Source organism: Mastomys coucha, unplaced genomic scaffold (assembly GCF_008632895.1).
Source record: "Mastomys coucha isolate ucsf_1 unplaced genomic scaffold, UCSF_Mcou_1 pScaffold5, whole genome shotgun sequence".
In the NCBI taxonomy this organism is placed as follows: domain Eukaryota; kingdom Metazoa; phylum Chordata; class Mammalia; order Rodentia; family Muridae; genus Mastomys; species Mastomys coucha.
In genome coordinates, this window is record NW_022196911.1 from 110,743,890 (window position 1) to 110,749,501 (window position 5,612).

Sequence of the window (5,612 nt, forward strand, 5' to 3'; positions counted from 1 at the left end):
CGGGGAACGGGGAATGGGCGGGGAATGGGGAATGGGCGGGGGAGGAAGTGGGGATGCTGGGAAGGGTTCCTGCTGAGGAACCTGATCCCCGGATCCTGGATTTTTGTACAAGAATGTTAGGCCCTTGACGGAAGGCCCTAATGATAAGAGATGACAGGCTCAAAAGTAGCACGGGCTCGTTTAGGAGAAGCACCTACAGGCGGGGTGGGGAGGGGACATCCCTAGTAAGAACGAGAGCTCCTGCTCCGTTTATAGGCTGGGATGATTGTAAGGCTGGATGAGGGCAAACGTAAGTGAGGCATCGAGGAGGTGAGGTTCGAAGTTAGCCATTGCTAGCCTTGCTGGGGAGCTGAGACTGCAGTTGGACCAGTGTTTCCTAACTAAACGTCTTCGCTGACAGGTGGTTGTGGGGGTCAAGTTATCTGCTTCATTAGCCAGTAAAGGGATAAGAACATCAGTAGAGCTAGAAGTATCCAAAACCCTGGAAACCTGGTTTCTGCAAGTCTTCGGGGTTCCCATTGCTATGAAGAGACACCATGACCAAGGCAACTCTCATAAAGGCAAACATTAAATTGGGGCTGGCTTCCAGGTTCGGGATTCCGTCCATTGTCATCAAGGGGGGAAGCGTGGCAGCGTTCCAGCAGCCTTGGCTCTGGGAAAGGGGCTGTGAGTTCTATATCTTCATCTGAGGGCCAACAGATGACTGTCTACAGGCAGCTAGAAGGAAGGTCTCCAAGTTCACCCCACAGTGACACACTTCCTCCAACGAGGCCACACCTACTCCAACAAGGCCACACCTCCTAACAGTGCCACTCCTAGGCCAAGCAGATTGAAACCACCACACTGAGGAGAGCTTTTCAATGGGGATCCTCCCTAATGCAGTCTTACATACAAAATAAAGCCTTATACTTACCACTAGCCTTTGAAGGTGGCTCAGATGGCCAGCTTGATGGAGGACCCTTTCAGGGATCAGTAGTGCATCAACTCCCTGGGCATCCACATCCATCGGTCCAGAATGGAACCTGCCTGCAGTGGTCATTGCTTTCCATCTGTAGTGTTTGCATTTTGCTTGCTGCTCACAGCCCTGGCCAGTCACAACACAGTTCTCAAATGTCTCACCAGCGGCAAGCATCAGTGCCGAGTGACTGATTCCCACCACGCTCCCGGAGGGGAAACTGAGGCACCAGGAGGAGAAGAGGCTGAGGGAATATCACACAGTGAATGAGTCTGAGATGCTCAGTGTTCACTAAGTCCTTGGACCCCTGAGTCAGGGGTGAGCACTCTCTCTCTCTCTTTCTCTGTGCCTCTCTGTGTCTGTCTCTCTGTCTCTGTGTCTGTCTGTCTCTGTTTCTCTCTGTCTCTGTCTCTGTCTCTCTCTCTCTTCTCTCTCTTCTCTCTTTCTCTCTCTCTCTCTTTGAAGCTTTGTGTCTCCTGCCCCCCTTCCTTGCACCTTCCTTTTTACATCAACATTCAATCATCTTTCCCATTCACTCAGTCTCTTCCATTTTTATCTTACACCGCCTGCGAAAATTGGTGTGAAATAAAAAGGCAACTCTGCCTACAGATGTAATCAATTGATTTGGCAGGTAGCCTGCAGACACCTAGGAAGAGGGGAACCCATTGTCGACGGGACGATCTCCTCCCCCACTTAGTCTTCTTTGCCACTTTCTCTCCTCTTGTCTCTCTGTCACTTTCCTTTGTTACCTACTTCTTCCCAGCCTCGCTCTGATCTTCCTGCTTTGTATTTAATAGGGATAATCCTGCCCGTGAGTCCTTCCCTCCACCTTTCTTCTCAGTGTTGTATACAAGAAGGGAGAGGAGTCTATCTTCCTAGGTGTCTCTGAGATCCTGGGAGAAACTAGGAATTTCCTGGGCATGGGTAAGCCAGACCAGGCACAATTTCTTGAAGGATCTTGACTTCCCATTCTGAGAAGAATTAGATCCCCTATACTATATACTGCATACTGAACATCCCTTCTACATCCAGGGGAGGAGAAAAAAACATAAGCAGAACAACTGTATATAGTCATCCTTGAGAGAATGTGTCCAAACAGTCTTCTATAGCATTGTTCATGCCTTTATACACTCAGGAGTAAGTTGAAGTGGAAATTCCTGGTTTCTTCGGAGACTCGGGTGTGCCCTGTGATGTTTTCTTCTGGAAACTGTTTTATAAGAGGATGTTTTGCTAAGAACAGACACGTGGTGCTTTTCTGGAGACTGTCTCCTAAAAGGGCATGTGATGTTTAGAAAGAATATAAATATAACCCCACAGAGAGTGGAAATACACTCTTGCATTGGTTCACCTTGCAACACTTTGCTGGTCTTCACTTGTGACTTTGTAAAGAGAAACACACTAGAGAACTTCTCATGGTATTCTAGATTCTTCATGCCACTTCCGCTGACATGTGGCAATTCGCCAGAGCCTCACAGTTTCTTCTGGATCAAGTCACACTGCTACTGATTTGTGTTTGGGGAATTTCTCCAAAGAACTACTTCTAAACAGGTCCACATCCCTCGTTTCTTACTAACCTTTTTCTCCCTACCTCTGATAGGTGAGCTAGAAGGGAGGGGAAGCATTTAAGAACCCCTTATTAAAGAAGGTTTTTGAAAATTCTAAGCCTACAGGGAGTCCTTCTTAAGAGTATTCACATCTTTTGTAGTGTGTACCAGCTCTCATTCCTTGAGCTCCAAGGCTCAAGACCCTTATGGACCATGTCCAAGTTATGTGCCAATATTAGAATGCTTTATTAACCAGTGCTCAAGTATGCTCTGTGCCAATGCTGAAGTCTTTTGAGTACTGACGTTCAAGTCCCTTATGTACCAATATTCAAGCTCCTTATGTACCAATATTCAAGCCCCTTATGTACCAGTGTTCAAATCAATTATGTAACTATGTGAAATCCTTCCTGTGTCAATGCTCAAGTCGTTACTATAGGAATGTCGGAGTCCTTCTTGCAATGATTTGCTAACCATTATGTAAGAATGTAAAGCTCTATGTACCAATGCCCAAGTCCATTATGTACCAATGTTTAAATTTCTTGTGTGCCATGTGCAAGTCCTTCTTGTATTAATACTTAGGTCTCTAGTGTAAAAGGATAACGGGATTTGCATGGCACATACACGTGCCCCTGTGTGTTCTTTAAATCATCTGCAGTCCATCTAAAATGCCTTTTCCAGTGCTGTTCTGTGTAAAGCATTGCTAGGCTGTGTTGTTTAGGGAGTGGCAAGTGAAACAATGCCAGCATGTTCCAAACATATGTCTTTGTTTCTAAATATTTTGAAACCACGGTTGTTCAAATCTGTGGATACGGGTTTTGTGGACATGGAAGTCTGACTGTGTTTTCAGTCACTAATTTACTTATTATTTATAGGCCAGGCACTGGGAATATAGAAACAAACAGAAACAAGCCATAGGTCCTGCTTCCATAGTTACCTGGCACAGAGTTGGTGCTCAGCCACTGGTGGCCTCAGCCAGGCTTCATCCTGAAAGTCTGTCATAGGACAATGAAGTTACTTATACTCAACCAACATTGCTTCATTCCTCCTAGAGATGAGATGGACCGGCTACGTGTGTCCATTTACTAGTCTTTGTTTTTATGGTTTTACCCAGTAAGGGATGACAGGGGATAAGCGTGTTTGTTCTGGTCTAATCTAAATTCCAAGATCATCGATAAACACAAGTAGATGCATAGTTGAAAATGAGATGTAGACCCTGAGTGAGGATGGCAAAGGATGGGGGAGGGGCAGAAGCTGTAGGGGTGGCATACTGGCTGGTTTCGTGTGTCAACTTTACACAAGCTGGTGTTATCCCAGAGAAAGGAGCCTCCCTTGAGGAAATGCCTCCATAAGATCCAGCTGTAAGGCATTTTCTTAATTAGTGATCAACAAGGGACAGTCCTGCCCATTGTGGGTATTGCCATCCTGGGGCTAGTAGTCCTGGGTTTTATAAGACAGCAAGCTGAGCAAGCCAGGGGAAGCAAGCCAGTAACATCCCTCCATGGCCTCTACATCAGTTCCTGCTTCCTGACCTGCTTGAGTTCCAGTCCTTACTTCCTTTGGTGATGAACATGAGTGTGGAAATGGGGTCTGAACAAAGCCTTTCCTCCCCAACTTGTTTCTTGGTCATGATGTTTGTGCAGAAATAGAAACCCTGATGAAGACAGGTGGCATCTTAAAGAAGCAGCATTCTATCCATGATTCTAAAGCAGGGGTCCTAACAGCAGCTGCACCAGCATCTACTACTGAGAAATGGCTCCCCAAAGCCAGTGCCCCCTCGGGCTTGCCCCAGGGGTGTAGGAGGTGGCGGTAGAAGGTTCCTGCTTCCTTCTATGGCTTTGGGTACTTACAGGGAATTTCCATCTGCATATATTATTTTTGTCTTTTTTTTCAGAAACCAACCCGGTACAGTTCAACAATGGGATTAGAGGATCTTTTTACTTCTCCACTCAGCAAGTTCCTGAATTTTATGAAATACAAACAGTCAAAATTTTATAGTCAATATTTATCAAATACTGTTATGTATCAGGTACCCTGATAAATGGCTTCAGGATTCACTCATTCCACAAATATTTACTGAGAGCCTTCACTATTCAAGCCTGGGGTACAGAAGAGAGCAGCATGCTGCCTCCAGGGAACTGTCATTCCACTGATGGGCACCGGCAGAAACAGCCTGCGATCTCAGTGCTGGTGAAGTTAAGGCAGGAGGACTGTGAGGTCCAGCTATCCTGGGCCACATAGTAAAAGCCTGCCTCCCACCACAAAGCAGTAACAACAACAAAAACATAAGCAGCCACAATGAGAACCCATGACCAAGTTACCTGGGAAAAATAAGGTGTCCCAGAGCGGGCTGGTTTGGTGACACCCAAGGAGGAGGCAGCTGGCAAAGGCTGGAAGAAGAAGGAAGAATTGCTATAGATGGACACGAGGTGAGATGGGCTGAGGGAACAAACATGAGTCCTGGGCAGGCACAGGCCATAAGCAGATATGCCTCGAAGGCCAGGGAAGCAAAGACAGAACTGGGGGAGATCTTGTGGCCTTGGGTGGGTTTGGCATTGAGTGACTTGGGAGCCAGTAGAACAGAATCTGACAGTCTGAAGGGGTACCTAGCACAGAAGAGGGGCAGGGCCAAAGGAAAGCAGGAATCTGGCCTGTTGTGGCATGCTGCTTGCCCAGTGGGAGACGGCAGGAGCTGGCCTGTGGTGGAGCCATATGTGGACAGCCATTCTCTGGTCAGTTCCTAGCCTGTGGTGGAGCCATATGTGGACAGCCATTCTCTGGTCAGTTCCTAGCCTGTAGTGGAGTTGTAAGACTGCTCCTGCAAGGGTCTGGGAGAATAGATGTGGGCTCCATAGTGACATGTGTTTTCACTGAGCATTTCCATTTATGGAGATGACACAGACCGGTGTAGATGGAGGCTTCTTGAGAGAAAGGCCTGGCTGGCTAGATACCATTTGGATAGGTGAAACATGAGCTATCACTGTATGACTGTCAATAATCACTTATTTTTAAAAGAAGAAAAATTAAGTTGGAAATTTTAAAAAAGATTTTATGTATACTTCTCTTTCTCTCTCTTTCTCTCTTTCTCTCTCTCTCTCTCTCTCTCTCTCTCTCTC